Here is a 20,999-nt window from a genome sequence, read left to right as displayed (position 1 = left end):
TAGTAAATCTAAAATGATATCATGTATATTAACATACTTCAGTGGGATTCCTTTTTGGCTCTCAGCAACAGCTCATTCATGATGATCTGGGAATCCTACTTTTAGCATATGGTGTCCTTGGGGGCTTGCATGTGCTTCACTTGCTATGTGTTTTCTTTGTGAATTTGCAGTCCAATAGCTGTTACTATGAAAAAGCTGTTGCTGCCTTTTTTTTTTTTAATGAATACCGAAACATGCCAACAAGGTTCTTTCAAGAACATTGTCTCGTCCTGGACAGATGTCAGATCTCTTCCCTTCTATTAGACAATCTTTCAGCTCCTCTGCTAGTGCAATGTCTAAGTTTTCTTAAATGCAAGATCTAACAGTAGAATGGGAAAGAGCAGTTTGTTTTATGATATCCCTGAGTGCAGAAAGTACTAATGTGGATGCTTTTTTGCCTCTTCTTTGAAGCTCATATTCAAACTTGAGTATTCTCTTAGTTTTTTGCCATTGTAGCTGGCATCAGATAGATTATGATAAATGATGGAATATGATACTGACTGACTTCAGGTCAACTGTAGGGTATGCCCAGCCACTGCCCTGGAGGGATGTCTGCTGAGATAAGGAGATTGCTAAATCTCCCAGCAGGACTCCTCCTGGGAAGGCAGCTACTCTGCAGTTACGTGGAGAAGGAGATCGACCCAGAATCCTCTTGGAAACCCCATGCAGATCCTTTGTAACCCATTGGCCTTTACCCTCTGACACCCACCCCCTGTATCCCTATAAAAGCTAGCCCTCTGCGTCTGCGAGGGGAGAGTGCTCGTCCTTAGCTTCCCCTTCGCTGGAGTACGGACCAGCAATAAAGCTGCTTCGTACGGAACCAGCCACACGAGCCTCTCGTCTCTCTCTGGTCTGGCTTGGCCTGGAGGCTGCCCTGCAGAGCTGAGCTGGAATCACGAGCTGATATCACTAAAGAGCTGACAGCCTCTGCACGGGCCCTCCTGGCCAGCAGCTGAGGGAAGACACCGGGCCTTGGGAAGGCGATTCCTTTTGGGGCCATCTCCCCAGACCAGTCACCTCTTCCTGGGACAGAGCTACTGACCCCTCACCAGCTGTCGTAGTCAACCACTGGCACTGCCAGGATGTTCTGCTTATCTAGAACAGAACAGAAAAGGAGTTCACAGTATCTAGTCAAGAATTAAACAGAGATGGGTAAATTGATGTGAGCACAAATGTACAGCCACTGCTTCAGGATCTCTGCATCAAACTGTAGAATAAGTATGATTGATGCAATAGTAAGCATTTTTCTGTCAGGAAGTTGAATATGCCTAAGGCATCTGGTTTTAATTCATCAATTTATCATTTTCTGGAACATGGTGCATAATCCTGCTATAGTGACTATAAAAAAACTGCTTCCACTTTTCTTTCTTGTTCCAAAATGGGGTACTGTAGAATTTTTATTGTATATGCAACAAGAGTAGAGAGAGTGGTCTTTTTTTTTTTTTTTTTTCAGACAATGGCTTACTTGTGATACTGAAGATTAGCTTTCAACAGATTATTAAAAAAAAAGATAGACTGGGTTTCTGGCAGTACTAGATTTCTCTGCAGACCCTTTTCAGCTGGAAAGCACAGCCCTTTAGACAACCTTTGGATGAGTCTGGGTAGAGTGCCACTGCCATTCTTAAAAAATAATTAAAAACATTAGTGAGTTGTTTTAAACTGAGTGCTGAGTTGCACAATGACAGATTTCTCAGTATTAACTAATGACAATATCTGTAGGTTAGGTTCAGAAAACCTCAACTCTTAATCCCTCTGCATGCACAAAGCAGCAAAAGCTAGTAGTTCATACATCGAATTCTTCCAGCAGCCCTGCTCTTGCTTTTTGGAGGGAGGATGTATTTGCTCCTTGCTCTTCTCAATTGCTAAACAACTTGCCTACCTGTTCTTAATGGTCATGAATTTTGCTGAAAATGTTAAATGTTACTTCTTATTAGGACAGAGGTAATTGATAGAAGTAAAGTGTGATGAGAGTGAGTGGTTCACTGGCAATGGATAGTGAGATAGATAACAAATAGTGAGTGAGAAGATAACAAACTTCTTCAGAGGAAGGGGTGTATATCCTCTTCCTTGTTTCCCTGCTGGATTTAGGCTTTTTCATCTTTTATCAGTGTTTTAGCTTTGTAGTACTCTAATTTTTAAGCATACCTTCTTACCAGCAGTTGCCAAGATACGATCGATCTGGCAGGCCACGTGTCTGTATCTTCCTTCTCCTTTTGTTTGTTTCTTTCTTTAATTTTTATTTTCTTTGTTTCTGCAAGTTAATTTTTTTCTTTTTTTTCCAGTTTGTACAGATATGGCTTTCATATTCTTTCCTTTTCTCCTGATGCCTTCCACCATGAAGATGCGATTCATGTGCTATTATTCTGTCCCAGGCTAGTATATTTTAAAGGGTAACATTGCTGCTGTTGTGTCCTGGATTTACTGTATAATCAGGAAATGATCATGAGAAATCATCTACTTGTTTCCCATTTTCTAAGTTAAAATAGAATGCTATAAATACTCGTAATACATATTTGCTTACGTTCTTTAATTGTAGACAGTTTTAGTTATGTTGGTGTAATGGTAAGTGGAAACACTTTAAAATCTCCATGCCTTGTGCATTGTTTTCCTACATAAATTTTCTTTAAATATTTTTTTTAATAGAAAAATATAAAAGCTCTCAATTTCACTGATAGTTTGCCACACAGATGTTGTGCTCAGAAATAAACTTTGGTAATAGGATATGTATGTTAAAGACGTCTCGAGAGTAGGTTATTTCACTGGTTAAGGACGGGTTATCCCGTTAATGTAATGGAGACAATGCTGATTCACACACCAAGGGAATTAAACATTTATCAGTTTTATGTCTCTAAGGATTGTTACAAAATCAGCCAGACAGTTGTTCCCCTCGGCCCAGAGTCAGCCCAGATGCCTTTTGTGATTCGATTAAGTTCGTTCTCTAACGATGGCGTAATTAGCGCAGTTTTGCCAGAGGCAAGGGGATTTCTCTTTTGGCTCCTGTATGTGTTTTCCATGGTGAACAATAAGAAGGCAAGCGCTAAAAATAGCGTTTAAAAGCACCATTTAAAAAAGTAGTCGGAGCGTCCCCTCTGACACGCCGGAATAGCGCGGGGCGCGGGCAGCAGCTGCCAGGCTGCTGCAGCTCGGGCTGGGCTCAGGCTGAGGGCAGGGAGGAGGCAGCGGAGCAGCGAGGAAGGCTCCGGCAGCCGCGGGCAGCAGAGGCAGCGCAGCAGCGAGGAAGGCTCCGGCAGCCGCGGGCAGCAGCGCTCCCCCGGGCGGCGCCTGGGCCCCTCTGCCGCCCTGGGTGCGCTCACTGAGCGCTCCGCGCAAACACCCGGCCCTGCTCATTCCCTAAAAATACCGGCATCGCCAAACAGATGTTTGGTATCCATATGAAAAAGGACCTTTTTTTTCCCCCTCCCGCTCTCCTTTTCCTCCCTCCCAAGAGAAACGTAACAGGTTTTAAAGATCTGAAAACAGAAGCGATGCTATAAACTGAGCATTAAAGAGGGCTGGAGTGCCTCCTCCCCTGTGGAGACCTGGCAGAGACAGCTTGGGTTGTTCAGCCTAGGGAAGAGATGGCTCCAGGGAGGCCTTACAGCACCCTCAGTGCCTAAAGAGGATTTACAAGAGCTCTGGAGAGGGAATTTTTACGAGGGCATGTAGTCATAGTACTAGGAAGAATGGCTTTGAACGGAAAGAGAGTAGGTTTAGATTGGATATTAGGAAAAATTCTTAGCTCTGAGGGTGGTGAGGCACTGAAACAGGTTGCCCAAAGAAGCTGTGGATGTCCCATCCCTGAAAGTGTTCAAGGCAAGGCTGGATGGATCTCTGTGCAACCTGATTTAGTGGAAGGTGTCCCTGCCCATAGCAGGAGGGTTGGAAGAATCGTAGAATCATCAGGTTTGGAAGAGAATGTCAGGCTCAGCCAATCCAACTGTCCACCGAGCCCTATCACTGGTCACCCCTAAACCACATCATCCAGTACCAGATCCAGACACCTGTTGAAAACCTGCAGGAAAGGTGACTCCACCACCTCCCTGGGCAACCTATTCCAATGCTTGACCACCCTAACAGTGAATATTTAATTTTAATCTCTCCTGTCTCATTTTAAGGCCATTTCCTCTTGTCCTCTCCCTGTAGTCATGGCAGAAGAAAAGAAGACAATCTCTAAGGTCCCTTCCAACCCTAAGCCATTCTGAGATTCTAGAAGTGAGTAATTTAAATAGATACATATTCCTTGATGACATTTTACACACCCGTTTTACCAACAGGTGGCCACAGCGAATGATCAGGAAACTCTTGAACTCAAAGTTGTGTTTGCACCACTGTAGCTCTCTTGGGACTCAAAAAAAATGGGTGTGAAGGTGTGAGCAGAAGAAAGTCAGCAACAGTGCAGATGCCTTACTAACAGTGACAGGTATCTTTATGACATGAGTTGCTTTTTGGCTTTTTTTCGAAACCGTTATGTTTTTGAAAATTCTATGTTTACTAGGACTGTTAGAATTTGGTTAATTTGGCTCTTTGTTTTTAAGACCACTGCTGCTAGTGTAGTCTGTGTGAGAAGTTAATATTTTAATGATTGTAATTCTTGGCTTACTGGCATGTATTGAGTAACAAGGCGATTGAAAACCTGAAGTAAAAATGCAGGGATGGGGTTTTGTGTTTCAGACAGTACACAGAGCTTGTCTGCCACCATCCATATGTGTTGCTGCATCCCTGTGCTGTGATAAGAGTTTGTAAGAGGATGCTGCTGTTACTTTGCTTCAGCATTTGACACGGAAGGAGCATTCCCTGAGCTGGATTTCAGAAACTGCTGTTTACTTCTTTGAATATTTGATTTTACTGGATGCTTGTGTGATTTATTTTATCTTTATATTCATGAAATTTTTGTGAGTTCATTTTAATTAAAGGAGAGATCTAGCTTGTTTGAATGATAGACTTTCAGAATTTGATTGAAGTTTCTCCTGGTGTACTGCCAGCCAAAGCTGCAGGACAAAGGTAAGACTGAAGCCCTCTTGCCAAAACCTGAGGCAGCACATGATCCCGTGTTGCTGGCCTTACGACAAGGAATTCTGCCATCTCTGTGCTGCAGGTGAAGCTTCTCATTGGCCTTCATAGTTGTCTTGTATAGTTGCATAAGGCCTGTCCCATGTTTGACATGGAGCAGAGGTGACCTGGTGGCTCAGGGTGGGGAGAGATGTACTGGCCTGAGAGTTTTGCATTGTTTTTCTGCACAGCCTTTTTAGGTCTGGCTTGAACCTGGAGTTCAGTGAGATCTGCTGGTGTTGGCTTCCACACCTTGTTGGTTGGTGTTCTTCTATAGCCGGAGGCTGTATTTTCTCACACAAGGCTTCTTGCACTCAGCCTGGTGCTTAAGTCCCTTTTGCGTCTTGGACAGCCCAGGTCACTGGGCATGTTGTCAAAACACTTCTCCTCTTCCACGGTGTCTGAGCACTTTGCTGTAGTACACGTTTCCAAAGAAGGACAAACTGGATGAGCTTGAAGAGGTGGAGGGATCTGTCTGGGTTGTGGAGAGATCTGCCTGCAGCAGAGGAATGAATGGAACCTTACTGTCCTGCAGCCTCTGCTTGTGCCTCAGCTGCGGGTTCCCAGGCAGTGTTTCTGAACTGGAGAAGTCAAATGGGAAGTTACATTTCTTCTCTGCATCGTCACTTTTGCCCGTGTTGTTGATTTTTAACAGTATTGTGCATCACTGTCAGGGTGGTGGGGCAGCCCCAGTGAGGAGTGACACAGCCTTTCCAGCTGGCTCCACAGCAGGACATGACTGAGCCCCTCTGCAGGACTGGGATGAACCCAGCTGGCTGCTGCCAGTCGGGCACTGTGAGGAGCATCCACCTTTCTTGTTAGATGTGCTGCAAACCTGTATACCTGTCCTTTAAAGAGTCTTGCCCTTGCCTCATCTCCCTCCCTCCTTCCCCAGTTTATATCAAGAGACTATCTAGGAAAATACTTGGAGATATGTAGCTGTGTTTGGGCTTTGTATGTCTGTGGCTTTTCTTCAGACTAGCTGAAGAAGAGACCACAAAGTGATAAAGATAATTACCTGTAAAAGTTACTTGTTAATACCAATGAAGTCAAAATAAGATTTCCTTTAACATTACTTGTTTCTTTTTTCAACAGTGAAGATGTTTCAGAAATTTCCTTTTGTATATACACATACTGAAAATGCAAAAACACATTGCTTGTCTACTTGACAGCAGTTCTTTGTGGGTGATTGAAGTTTGCTGATTCAAGGGAGAAACTGCTAAGTGAGGTTAGAGTTAGGCTATTTAATTGTTATGATGTGTTTTTTCTATTCATGCTAGCACTGATTCTTCAATATTAATATTATACATAGAGTTTTTTTTCCATCCTAAGCCTGTTCCATCCTGCTCTGCAGAAGAAATGAAAAGCAATATTATGCTACATTCTATTTTCTCATTGGTATCCTAGTGTAGGAAGCTTTTCCTTTTTTTCTTTGTTTTTTTTTTCTTTCTGCAAATTTCTTCTGAATCTTCAGATTTCTTTTTGTCTTTTCAGTGCCACCTACTTCTACCAGCTATGCAGACTGAGTGCCCGAAAAGGGTGTGTGGAATTTGTAAGCCCAACCCAGATATTTTCAATTGTTCAAACTCTTCCAAGTTTAAAAATAAGCTGTTAGACTTGTTATGTGACACTATTCATATATGTTTAATTTAGCTGTCATTTGCCAAGACTATCAACATGCCAGGTATTCAGTCAAAGAGTAAACTTTTAAGTTATTACTTGCTTTAGAGAAGAGGTGGTGAAATGAAACTCTTCTTCTTCCTACCCTGTCTCTCTGGACCTAATCCTGTGGCCAAGGACATCTGTGATAAAACATAGCTTGCTTTTACAGCAGCATGGTCAGGATAATTGGAATAAGGTTGATGCATTAATAAGTCTTTGGTTGTTAACAGGGAAATGGGACTGTGTGCAAATAGTACTTTTGGTAGTGCCCATATGCACGGCATCAGTACATGGAAGTGTTTGATTCACTTGAGGTGGACTTTTTTTGTTGCTGCTTATGTCAGGCATATGTCAGGAGGCATCTGCTTCTGCGTATATATTTGCTGCTTCATGAAAAGCACAAAGAATATATGATTTTTCATATCAGGGAGCATGGTTTTTGACACTCACAGGTAAAACCTTCAGTGTACTCTGTTACTGTGCTTCTGGACCTAGCAGACAACTGGTCTGTCGAGATAGTGCATCCTCTTGGGACGAAGCAATATTTACATTATAGCCAACAAATGACACCATCAGAATCACAGAATGAGCTAGGTTGGAAAAGACCTTGGAGATCATCAAGTCCAGCCTATGACCTGACACCACCTTATCAACTAGACCTGTGCCACGTCCAGTCTTTTTTTAAACACCTCCAGGGACGGTGACTCCACCACCTCCCTGGGCAGCCCATTCCAATGCCCAATCGCTCTTTCTGTGACACTCTTCATTTTTTCTAATGTCTAGCCTGAGCTTCCCCTGGTGCAGCTTAGGACCATGGTGCACAAATACCTCCATGTCTGTTTCTCTGGCTCTGAACATGGGCAGTGATGCTACACAGATGGTTACGGTTGTCTTACGTCTTCCATTATAGCATGGTAATATTTTTGTCATGTAATTTTGTCATCCCCTACTCGGGGTGGGGAAGAAAATGTTTGGTTAAGCAGTTTCCTAAACACATTCATCTTCTGCTGGCTGATCCTGTTCCCAGATGCTGAGATTGAACTTAGCTTGCTAGGAGGCCTGGGGTGACTGCAGTCTGAGTTGGAAATGTCCTTGCTTTGAAGTCAGCATTTGGTGACATCTTTCCATAAAGCAACAAGGAGTGATCAACCAGATCTGCTTGTGCCTGTGTCAGTAGATGTCCCTAAGAATTTCTTTATTCATGGCGTTGCAGAGGAAGTTGATAGAAGGTAAAGCAATGCTGTACAGAAGTAGCTGAATCTAAACAGTGAATATAATTTCTGTACTATGTAGTCCTATTTCTCATATATTACTGACTCAGAAGGAGAAATGATGGCTTATAGCCTGCTAGCGTTCTTACCACATCAGATATATGTGCATGATGCCATTTGGTTAAGGGCAGAGCAGCCTTTACATGCTGTATGTCATGTGAAGGTGTGAAGCTGGCCTGTGCTCGTGTCAATTATGATGTGCAGCAGCTGTGGCTGTGGAAATGCTTCTGTATTCATGGCAGAAGAGTGCACCCTTCCTTCCCATGCTGTTGTGAGTAGCCCATGCTTAATTCAGCAGCATTTATCCTGAAGTTCCGAGGTCAGGTGAGCTTGCAGGAGTAACTTGGATTGCACTGCTGTTGTTTCTTCAGGGCTAGAATTAGAACACAAGGGAGACAAGTCCCTTCCACTTTGTTTTGGTAGGTGTAACTCTGTGCTTCCCCTGCCTTGTTGCGTTGCAGTTTATGTTGGGCTCAGCAGAAGAGATTTGGAGGAACTTGGCTCTGTAAGCTGCATGCAAGATTTTCCTGTCTGGGAAGTCAAATAAACAAGAGAGGGGATGCTGGGTCTGCTTGCTAGCAGTTGAGTGTTCTCATCTCTCTTTGGGAAGCACAGTGCCAGCATGTGTCAAGTGAGTATCTGTTAGGCCCTGGCTGAGGGAGTGCTCTCTGTATGCTGGTAATGTCACCAATTATCACTATGCCACTGGCCTTCCTATTTCAGAGGAGGTGACCAAAGGAGTTGTGGTGTGGCAGGTCTGACTTTATCTGGTGTCCTCAGATTTCCTTGATCTCTCTGACTCATTTTAGAATCGGAAATGATAAAAAGTCTGGGTGGTAATACATGAAGATAGCCTTGCTTGCTTTTGTAATTATTTTTTTTTCTGTCCCTCCTCCCCCACCCTTTTTTTCAACACATTAGTTGTATTTGATACTTCTGGTTTTCCATAAGATGTAGTAAGAACATGTAAGAGAACTGTGTCTTTGCATGGTTAAAAGGCAGCTGGTTGGATGCCCAGGGCAGTACCATGCAGTCGCTCTCCACATCCCACAGCTTCTCTAGGTGCCATGCTGGTGATGCTCCATGTTCTCCTGGTACTTGGAAGTTGCATTCTTACTGGGGGAGCTGGCAAGTGGGGCTGCCAACACAGAGGTGAAACTGAGCTCTGCTGAGGTTCTGCCAGACTGAAAACTTGGCTTTCTGCAACATCAGTGGCAGAAGTCCTATTGACTTCACTGAGTCCAGGATACCTTTGTTCTGGTTTTCATCAGCTGTGAGGAGGAAACCTCTGTAGTCAATCACTTCCAAACTCTTCTTTTCATTCATTGTTGCCAGGTGGGGGCTTTCAGATGGGACAGACACCCTTACTTCAGCAGAGCCTGCCAACACCTCATGTGACCATGCAATGCTAGATACAAGATGAAGTTTATTTCATGATGCTCTTTGCCTGTATCTCTGTATTTTCTTGAAAAATATTTATTTGTTTTTTCACCAGTTAGTTTGATTTAAGTTTAATTGACAAGAGAGAAAGAAAAGCCTAATGTACTAGCTTTTCATAAGTGTCTAGAAAGTTGGTGGCTGGTAGGGAGAAGAGGCCTTGTAACCACCTTGTAATCAGTCAGGTGACAGCTGCAGGATAAGGTCCAGAGTTGAAGACAGTTATTAAGTGCCCCAGCACTGAAAAGAGCTCGTAAGACTTGCCATCCTTTTTGATATGAAAAGCAGTTCAGACAAGACAAGGAATTTGGAGGAAATTGGATGTCATTAATGCTGCTGTTTCTTTGTTTTTGAAAAGGAGATGGAAGTTTTTTTGTCTTGGTTAAAAGACCAGCTTAAATTACCGTGCTTTTGTTGCTTGCATTTGAGGTATTTGTGCCTCTTGCTGCTTCTAGTATAACTATGGCAGTTCATTTTATAAGGTAGTTTAATATATCCTGTTTCTTCCTGTGTGGGTTTTGTAGGCTCTGCTGAGTGTGCAGCTGGCTCAGGCATGTCTACAAAAACTTGCAATCACTGTTGTGATGCCCCATCAGTACTTAGAGAGCAGCCTCAAGCATGTTTGCATTGAGTTATCTCTGAGTAGCATTTAAAGCTCCCAACAGCAGATGCCTTCATTCTCTTGGTGATGTTTTCTCATGGATAACATGTAACACCATCCCCATGGCTTTCAGTCTGCTGACAGGAAGGTCTTGGTTTTACTCTGTAAAGTCCATAATGGTCCTGACTCTTTCCTGTTTCCTGTGTCCTGAGCCAGTGCCACACATCAGTAAAATGCCCACAATAATTATCTCTAATTTCAGTGTGTGTGATAAAGAGGGAGGGTATTTGGCTGCTTCCTCTCTCGTCTGATACTGTCTGGGTGTGTTGACATGCCTGATTTATCAAGATTTTCTTCATAATGTGCTCTAGTTTGCACTGTGCAAGGCCTATATCCTTTTTGGTTTTGAGAGATATAAAATCCTTTAAATATCACATATGCCTACAGGATACAGTAAACAGAATCTTAAATGGAAACTAACTAAACAAATGGGGTTTTCTGGCATATAAAAATCATTACAACACTTCTTTTCTTACCTGATAAATCAGGATCACACTCCAGAATCCTCCTAATCAGCTGTTTGAGGTTGTAAGTGTATTTATCTGTGCTAACATCTGCAGTATTCTTTTTGGTCAGACTTTCTGGTTTCTACATTAATGTAGGTCTTTCACCTCCACAGCAGAATTGGAGTAGAGTTTATCACTTAAATTTATGATTTGCATTTAATAAACCAAAATACTTGAATTTTAGTTTAAACCAAGAAATACTTGATTCCTGTGTCATTTTGAAAGAAGAGAATATCATAAAAATGAAAGCAAAATACTTGTGATTATCATAAGAAGTTCAATTGAGCAAATCAGCACCAGAAAAATACAAAGAAAGTCAGCTGAAGCTGTGAGATTTTCTGATAAAAACACGTGTGGCATCCCAGAGGTACAGGGTCTGACAACAGTTTAGGCTGTTGTGTTGAAGTTGGATATCTCTTTATTTCATTGACACTGCATTTTTGCTTCCTTAAGCTTAATTTAATGTACTGCTGTACATGATTTCTTGCTGTGTGATGGAGTATGTATTAAGACCAAATTATAAATGCTAATTAAGATGATTAGGGAAGGTAAGGAATGTTCTGGCATCCCTGATTCTGTTTCTTTGTGAGTGAATGTAAACTGTATCTCACAAAAGTGCATTGTTAGATCTTTTAGGGGATTTTTTCCTAGCTCTAAAGGGAAGCTTATCAGCCCTATAGTTCAGGTGCTGGTTTCTTCTATGACATGAAGTTTTCTACAGTTAAAATTTACAGAATAACTGTAGATTTAAAAACAAGGGTAGATTGATGCTTTTGTCTTCTAGATCAGGCAATCCAAAGTTAATTGTCTTCTTGTTTATCTTCCAATATGTCACCAGATGTGGGCTTTTGAATATATTTGATGAAAATATAATTTGAGGAAATTTGATGTAAGGTCAGCCATGATAAGATCGCGAGTGTTTCTCCGAGGGCAAGTGAACTTGAGAGGAAGCACAGAGGCGCTTCCCTTTTTAGGAGAGCTCAGTGCAGCTGGAAAATAAATGGCTTTTGTAGTCCTGCCTGCCGTGCTTTGTGTCTCTCCTGCCTGGGTCCTTGTAGCTGAAGAAGTTAACTGGGTTTCAGAAGCACAAATGCCTTCTAGCCTGCAACCTCTAAAGACATTGGGGTAGTTGCCATTGATTATTTTAATTTCTGCCTAGAAATACGTTTGTAATGTTTTGAGAAGCCTTTTGGGTCTAAGGGGTTCTTTGGAACTGGGCCAAGATTCCTCTTTACTCTGGTCAGAGCCTTTAACTTTTTGTCTGTGTCCTTTTCTTTGGTACATTAAGGTTTTCTGAAATATCTGTGATCTTGCCACCATTTGCAGACAGATGAGTGGAGGTAGGTGGAATAACATGGGTGTAATTCTGCAAATTCTCCCTTAATGGCCATTGCCTGCCTGTTTTTGTGGAATCTGTTTGTATCAGGGTTAATAGGTGAAATGAGCTTCAGTGGTGTACTCCTAGAGCGTTGTCACTGAAGGAGGAATGATGATCTGTCAGCTGACAGTTACAGGTGCTAATGTTCACCATGTGTGTACTTAAACAGGTAATCATGCTAAACAATTATTCCCCATCTGCACCTCAGATGGACAGTGTTTTAAGGCTGTTTCTAGTTGAAACAGGTATTGGTAGGACTAATATTCTATATTAATGTTAGTAGTATTCCACTGAATTGCCCACTGGCTTCTAAGCATATTATAAAACTTAGGAATTATCCAGCCCAGTAAATCACATCAGAATTTCATTAGCAATGTATGTTGTTTCTCTCTTGATTCTTTCAAAACTATTCCATCTTCTGTGAGAATAAGGCAAGCACTTCACTGCAAGGAGCACTAACCTACAGTCTTCAAGCCACTAGAGAGCGATTCTCAGTAAATGGTAGTGAGGTTAAAAGCCTGTGGACACAAAAATAGTGCACAATCTGGGATACCTTTGCTCAGCAATACAGTGCAAATGCACCTTGAAATTGCATCTTAGTTGACAGTGCAAGTCACCACAGGAGAGTTTATAAATCAGTGTTGCTAAGCAATAAACTTTTATATTTGTTTATTTAAGTAGCCTTATTGAAGGTGGTTGTTGAGAAGAGATAAAGAAAGGACAAGCACACTGAAATCTGAACAGCACCTATAATTTCAGGGGACACAATGTGCAGTGCAAGTGTTTCTGGGACAGCCTCAGGCTTGAGAAACCATACCTTTAGCCATTGACCCCTCTAGAAACAAGTAATCTGCTCATTACCGTCATAATTCACTGTTAATAAACATGATAAAGACTGCCGTTGTTATCGTGACATAATAAAGCCTATTCAAACTGGCAAGGTACCTTTCCAGAGCTAGAGAGCTCATCAGGGAGTTGTGGCATCCTCACAAAACCACAGCTGATGGGTAGTAGGGTGAGTGTATCTGAAGGATGCCTGTTTGCTCACAACATGCAGAAGGCCAGCAGTGCTTCCAGCCTGCTTGGAAATACTCTTGCGTTGTTTCATGACGGTGTTTTCCACAGCTGAGCATGGTTAGTAAGAGTCCAGTTAGCCAACATGAACCTGACTATAACTTCCTGAATAATGCTGAGAAATCTCGTTAGTTGCTTTGCCTTAAGTGATCTTAACCTTGTGTTTTTCGCAGTTCAGCTGTAGTATTTGCCCTCTGCAGAGAATTCAGTGTGCAAGTGGCTCGCCTGCATGGTTGTAGCCTGCTATCTGCTTAACTGAGCATCCTTAACAGCTCAGTGAAGATTTGAGAGCACAGAGAACAGAACAGAGTGCCCTGGCAACAGGGCTTGGGCATTTTACAGTATAATCATCAACATTTTGGTTTTCTCTCTTAAGTACATTTGGGATGTTAGCATGGATGGCTTTGGCATTTTGTTTGTTTGGTTTGGTTTTTTCACTAACAAGTGCCATTATGCTTAAACATCAATAACATAAAAATAGTATAGTTCTCTTTTTCCATTGAAGCATACCATGCAAAGCAGCCCGATTTAGTCACAGATGAAGGAACTGGATGAGATTTCAGATGAACACGAGCAATGTGATGTTTTCCTTAGTGTTTTCTTTATTTTAATATTATTGTTGCTTGGAATGGAATGAGACTAATAGCTCAGTACTTGATAAAAGGGGGGAAAACACTGTGAGTTTGTGGATAATGAAGGAAGAAGTTAAAAATACTGGTAGGGGTAGGATTGGATGGCTGTTCACTGAATGCTTTTCACTGCTGCATTACTTTTTTCCCTGAAAGTCAACAGCAATCTTTTGATTTTGGTCAGCATGAAACTGGCAGGCAATTTCAGCTGAGGTGCTGGTGGTTAAACATATTTGAGTCCTAAAGCCTAAATGTTTATCGCCTTTGTTCATATTTTGGTTCATCTGCAGCTTCTCTTCTGGCAGATGTCATTGTGAAAAGAGCAATGCTTCACTATCCCTACCTAGAGTGCTGTTATTCTACTTTGCTTTTCTAGACCACATTTTTTTAAAGTTCTTACCCATCCACCAGCATGATTTGTTGGTGGCATTTTGTTTTGATCACATCTCCCAAGCTAAAGAGTTAAAACTATTTGTGTATCTCTTACTGAGAGATGTGATATCACTGCATTTTAGATTGCAGGTTTTTACCTTCCCAAAACAGAATTTATCTGCGCTTTCTTGCCTTTAACCTCCAAAGACTTCTGTTTTTCTTCAGCATGTGATTCAGCAGATGAGGCCAATAACTAAATAATGTTAACTGCTCTCCCATTTCATTCATCTTTACTGATATGCAACCCGGTGGAGTTGTACAGCATGACACCAGCTCGTAGTGTGGTCTTTGCCACACACTGAACGTGTGGGTGGTATCTCAAAAGTCCTGTGATACAGCTATTAGTGATACAGACCTTGCAGTGCTTATTCATGCAGTGTTTTCATTAACTGCAGTGGGCATGTACCCAAATCTTGGGATTTGGCTGCTTTTTAAAAGATTTTCTTTAGGGCTTGTCTTCTGCTTTGTTTTGGGAACTGATACAGGTAGATCTATTAGGCTCCCTAGTGTGGCAGTGGTTACCACGTGTAAAGGCATTTGCAGGCTCCAGTGTTACCCTTTGATCAGTTAAAGCCCCCCACCCCATGTACAGGTCCATCCCTGCTTTCACTCTGAGAGGGGGCTTTCTAAAGTAGCAGTGGGGAGCACTGCGTGGCACATGCCCTACAGGAGGTCAGGTTAGAGTGCTTCTGGCTTCTTCTGGCCCTAGAAATGACTCTGTTATGAAACTGGCATGTCAACTGCTCTGTTCCAGATCTTGAGGGAATGCCTTAGTGACTGGAAGGAGAATTAGGCTTTTGTTGGAGGATAGTACACTATGATTCTTAATCGAAAGTGTGGGTGATGTATAAAAACAAGATTATTTGAGGATACCAGCCTTAGGCTAACAAATCCTTTGGCTTTCCTGTTGGAGGGTGAGCACTCAGTAGCTCATCTACATTGTGTCAGTGCAGGAGTCTTGAGTCCTGACTGGGCAGAAACCTGTTTTCTCTTGTTTGGCAGCTATGCAATGTTTCACAGGGACCAGAGTGGACAGGTCTCTGCTCTGTATTGGGACACATTTCAGCCTCTCATGAAATGGGTTATATGTGGGGAGATGCCCCTGGTAGCAAATTTTATAACAGCTTATTCACTGGCATGTCTGAGACTGGGAAACTGCAGCCCAACACTTTTTAATGATTGTTTAAGTTTGTGAAAAGTGATTGGTTAAGTGGTTGGTTTAGTGGTTGGTTAAGTTTGTGAAAAGTTTGAAATTAGATAATGTTAGGAACTACTTCCATTAGACTGTATCATCTCACATTGACTTTTGTTTATTTTTCTTTAACTTCACCCTTGGGCAACCATGATTGTATACTTCCATCCCTGCTTCCTCTTCTACAGATGCACTCATTCTATTTCCTGCTGGTCTTTTTTTTTCCTTTTCTTCTGGCAAAGAAACTTTATTTTTTAAATATGTAAAGCTGTAGGGTTTCTCATGAGTAGAATCAAATGGAAGATCAAAAATATAATTAAATAACTTTCATTTCTTTGCCAGAAACAAATTATTTTTTCTTGTCTATTTTGGGTGACTTTATCATGCCCGCAAGGAAATAATTTTCATTGTGTCTGTCAGTGTGATCCTGCCTTAAAAATAGGATGATCTTTTAGAAGTAATATGAAATTCAAGTAAATGTTTGAAAAGAGAAAAGCATAGAATAACTGCATGCTCTAACAGCCATGGAATTCTGCTAAAAACAAAGCAGCAACTTATTTAAAAATAATGTAGAGAACCCCAGTTGTTGCCTGAGCCATATCTGCTAGTAATCTAGTTCATTACTTCTTAGTGTCTGCTGAAGATTTCAGCTCTTTAGAAAGCGTAATATTTGTGTAATATTGTTAATGTTACCAGACTGTTGTAAAATAATACTGGAAACAAGTTACTACAATAGTGTAAATGCATTTTAGACCTGTAACTGACTTACTGTATGAGACATTTAAAGGTTACCTGTGTTGCACATAATTGTAACGAATTGGTATATTTAGCCTGTGATAGGCAAAGTAAACTTGAGAATGTTCTTTGATATTTTTGTTTTGTTTTTAGTTTGTTGAATTGGTTAATTTAAATGTTATAGATAGCAAAGTGGAATAAAGTTCTAGTTATGATGTAAGGCTGTCTGGGTGAATTCAGGCCTCTTCAGTAGTTATGGACATTATCATGCTCTTCTGGTGTCTGTTCTCAATCTCTCCAGGGTTTGTTTGACTTTTGGTTTCCATTTTCAGAATTCATGAGGTGCCTTTATCTTGCTGCTGATCTGTCTGTATTTCCTTTACATTTGTGTTGTGTTACAGTTTTTCTGAGCTGCTGCGTCTAGAAGCTGAAAAGATTGTTCTTACGAAGAGGGAACTTGGTGTGCTCTTAATTCTGGTATCGTGGTTGTCTCTTTCCTAGCCTGTGATCTGGCTTTTCTTTGCTTTGCCATAAGCAACAAACAAGGAATGAAAAGGAAATGTTCTCTGAAAGATATCTCCTTCACAAGTTAGATCACTGAGCACGAGTGACTTCTGCTCTGCTGTGACTTGGTGGTTTGGAGTATCAGGTGTGTGCCTCAGGGCTGGACTTCTGGCTTTGCTGCACTAGTTGCCAGGGTGAAGGGGGAAAGTGAGTGAACATACTCATCTGCATTTTTTTTCTTGCCTATGTGCACAGATTTCCCCTCAAAAGATGGTAGGAGTGCAATCACCTGAAAATCAAGAATGTTTATTCCCATGTTTCCTGTTTTTCACCCAAAGGACACTGTGTCTCTATTCACTCATCACTGAGCACTCACATGTTGGTTTATTTCTCCTAATTATGAGCTGGGATGTACACAACTGCCACAGAAAAACCCTTTGCACCTGTTCAAGCCTCTTGACCAGACTGCAAATTGACTTGACCAGACTGTGCTAGTTGTCCATTATATCAAAAATGAATGTTTTCCATAATTCTGCTATGTGCAGAGTTGGTTGATTTTTTTGTTTTGTTTTGGGTTGGATTTTTTTTGGTTTTGTTGTTGGATGGGGTTTTTTGGGTTTCTTGGTGGGCTTTTTTTTCCTCCTTTTTTTTTTTTTTTCATCCCTGCTGTTTTGGAGGGTGGGTGTGTGTGCACGTGTGTGTTTGTGCTTTTGTTGTTGTTCTTGCTTCTTTAAAATGAATGGTTAGAGAGAGACTTGGCATAAAAAGGAACAGATGCTACAAACTGGTGAATTATGGAGCACTTGCCAAAGTCCTGCTGATGTGCATGGAATGAAGTCTGTCCTGTACCTGTTAAGTTACTTTGTTTTACAGGGCAGAGAGGATTATTTATTTGGAATGGTGGGAATGGGTAGGACTTCACTGTTTCACTTTCAGTTTTTTCTTTTTGTGTATGTGTGTGTGTGTGTGTGTGTGTGTGTTTGCGTGTTAGACCTTATCTGAACAAAGGCAATCTGCATATCTTTGCCATGGGCGTGGAAGTCTCAGGACCAGTGCTGTTCAAAACAGAGAGCACGTTTTTCTACGATGGGATTGTAAAGTCCAGGTTACATCCTGTTTCTTGGCAGTTATATATTAATAAATTGTAGGTCCAAAGGGCTTGTGTAACCTTGTCCTGAAGTTCATAATCTGATGAAACTTTTTTCATTTCTCTTGCATTTCTTCTGTGCTGAACTACAGAAACGTTGGTCTTGTTGGTCAGTTTCCTTGTTTTTCCATTTTGAAAACCTGCTGCTTTAACTGAGAACAGTGCTGGTAGGTTATTGATATATTCTGCCTAATTGTTTCATGATTATATGCATTTTTTCCAACTTACAGTTACGTGAGAAGAACTAGTTCAAGCCTCAGCAAAAGCCACTGTACATTTGTGTATTAGAATCAGCTGCTTATTTTCACTGTCTCTGTCTCAAGGGCTGAATGGAAGCATTCGTGTAACCATGATTTAAACCTGAGCATGGATCTGATGTGTTCCCACTTGTAACTCCTCCTGCAGACTAGAAGCAGGTACAGAGTCTTAACAGGTATTTCAGTAGTGAGCGCAGTGAAAGATGTTTGTGGAGAGAAGATGGCTGTTGAACTAAATTTAGGTTGAATTTATCTCACACTGAAGAATGGTATGCAACTTTTTTATTAGTATGTTGTGTTTATAGCGTGGAAAGTACCCTTGCTTCCCATGCTTAAAACAGGCTTTTAAATCACTCACTTTCTTTGTGCATTATTTTAGTGGGGTAACAATAAGGCTTTTATTACAGAGCGCTTTTGTGTTGTCCTTTAAAACCATTGTTGCTCTGACAGAGAAAGATGAATTCTTTTTCTCACTCACTTTCAATAGTATTAACAGGCTTCTAGGCACCTTCTGAATGCAGTTGCTGGAGCCTGTCAGAAAAAGCAGCTGCTCATGTCAAATCCAAGGTAGCTAGATCTGTGGATTTTAGTCTGTGATTCATGGAGCTACATTCTACTACTGCGATGTTTCAGAAAGCTGGCTAGGAAATGCAAATCTGTGCCACATATCACTCCACAAATGTGAACTGCAGAGGGATCTGCTTCCACTGAAATAGTTTGAGATCTGTCATTTGGAAAATGTTGAAAACAAGAATTTCAGGGAGTCTCAGTGAGAATATGTAAGTCACTATTGTGGAAAAGTTCGTATGAGGTCACCTGAACTGTTGCTAGGTTAGAGAGACTGCAGTAGGAATGTTTTCGCTTTTCCTTTCTCTGATGTCTCTGAAGGAAACAGACCTGCCCTGTCCTTTCTGCACAAAAGAAAAGGGGGATTGTAGTATCTAAAAGGCCCTGTCTGCAAAATGCCAAAAAGAATATGCACTGTTACATAGAGTTAAAGTGAACATCGCTGGTAAATGTATAGCTGATGCTTTTGTTGGTGTGATGCCTGATTTGCTGACACACTGCCCCCTCTCACCCCTGGCTCCAAGCAGTTTTATACAAAGTCTGTAACTGCAGAATTGGCTGTGGAGTACTTTAAAAGTTTTAAAAAATATTAAAAAAATTAAAATCACACTCTCATTAAGGTGTCTGACCTTGTTTGTCTCTTCCCGTGGAAAACCACAGGCAAGTTCATGTTACACCAGGGAACAGACAGATACCTTGTGTAGCATGCTCCCAATTTACTTCCAGCTCTTTCTCTAGTTTCAAAACTCAGTCTTTCTTCACTTCTTCCCTAAAGTTTCCAGTGTCTACAGCTTCAGTTGATTTCAGTTTTGTGATTATTTTATTACTATTGCTTTATTTCTTCTACCTTTGTTCACTGTGAGATATGGAATTTACAAGGTAAATCATTAATTACAGCTAGTTCTTCCAGGCTCAGAACACTTGCCTGCTTCTTTTCTTCCTACCCCCTTTGGTACTTTGTCAGGAGCACTGTGTTGGAATTATCTCCCACGTTACAGAACAAGCTTTAAAAACAAAAAATAAAAGCTTGTTTTAAGAAACAAGTTAAGCTCTATAGCTACTTATATTGATGCAGTTGATATTATTAAGGGCAAGAATTACATGATTTGTAAATTGATATGAAGCTCTTAAACAGCATGACTGTAAGGCTGTGTTGGCATGAATCTGGATGTATGCAAAATTCCCTTGTCTCTCACCACCTGCTTACAAATAACAACTGTGGCTGAATGTAAAGGGATCTGAGAAGATGAATCCCAATTTCTCTTTTTTTCTTTTCTTTTCTTTTCTTCAATAGACAAATAAGTTAAGAGTCTGGTTCAGGGAGAGTCAAGGTAGTTAATTACTTCTCAAAGGCCTGAACTTATCATCACCTTGATGGAGTGAAGCGTAGGAGCTGCAAGTTAGTGACTGATGACTTCATGCCTCACTCATTGTATACAGGATAAAAACTGAATGTTCAAGGAAATTGCTGATGAAAGAGAAATTTCTGTGTGCTAGTAAAGAAGGCAGTACCTCTCCCTGTATATCTGTAGAAAATGCTATTTGTTAGGTTCACAGGAAAGGCAGTATCTTCATCACTGCTGATTTTACACTGCCTTGCTGAGGTTTCACTGAAATGTGCCTTTTCAAGGAAGTGTAAAGAATTTTTGCAAGTTGAGACGTGTCACAGAGATTGCTGGTCAAATGCAAATACTGATTGAAAAGTATGGAAGGTTTGGATTGCTTCTGAACACTTTTTTTTGTTGGTTTGGTTTGGGGTTTTTTGTTAATGTGAAATAACTATTACTTTTTTCCTCTGCCAGGAGCTTACAGTGGTAATCCAAACTCTATGTTTAGTCTTTTTATCTGTAAGAATAGAGGTTATCTCTTACTAAAGAAGAGTTTGATTTGGTATTTCAGGTCAGGTTTTAATTTTTTTTGCCCTAAACACAGTTTTGCCCTTGGCTGATTTGACCACTAAGCTTTTCCGGCTTTTAAGAGTTAGAGTGCATTTTCTGTGCTCTTCCTTTCTGGACCTCAGTTTATGTTGTTTGCAGGGCAAAAATCGTGTGAAGAATCATAATCTCATCCTGCACCCTAAAAACAGGCAGATTAAAAAATGCAGGCAGTAGGCCTCCATAATAATTTCTGAGTAAATATTTTACTGCTTTTTCCATCTGTTACACTAAAATCTGACTTAAACTAAGCGTAAATCTAGTCAGAAGAGGTCACTGGAGTATTAATCATCAGAGTTAATCCTCTTAGACATGTGTTTGGTACGAGGCCAGCTATTCAGAAGTTTAACAGCACACATATGTTGCTTATCTGTCTGGCAGCTTGCCAGTGAAGTAAACTTCAAGTCTGTGGTGGGTTTATATCTCTGTAAAGTACACTGCTTGTTTGGTGCAAGCTGATGCAGCTTTTCTGTATATCACACATGGTGCATAGCCTGCTACTGAAGAATGAGTTCCTTTCAGGGC

General features: G+C 41.1%; 1 protein-coding gene across 5 annotated transcripts in view; it reads left to right on the top strand.

The window, feature by feature from the left end:
• The window catches only part of COBL (cordon-bleu WH2 repeat protein), a 157,918-nt gene that overhangs the window by 21,162 nt on the left and 115,757 nt on the right, over nt 1–20,999 (top strand). Inside the window, exon 1 of one of the 5 annotated variants that reach the window (XM_082287362.1) lies at nt 18,053–18,132. The exons of the other annotated variants lie outside the window; for them this stretch is intronic. The gene's annotated coding sequence lies outside the window, so the exon portion shown is untranslated. Of the gene's footprint in view, nt 1–18,052; nt 18,133–20,999 lie in introns of those variants that run through there. 5 annotated transcript variants of the gene reach the window in all.

Source organism: Coloeus monedula (genome assembly GCF_965178545.1).
Source record: "Coloeus monedula genome assembly, chromosome: 1".
NCBI lineage: Eukaryota > Metazoa > Chordata > Aves > Passeriformes > Corvidae > Coloeus > Coloeus monedula.
The sequence above is the reverse complement of the archived record's forward strand: the minus strand, read 5'-3'. Positions and strand labels throughout refer to the sequence as shown.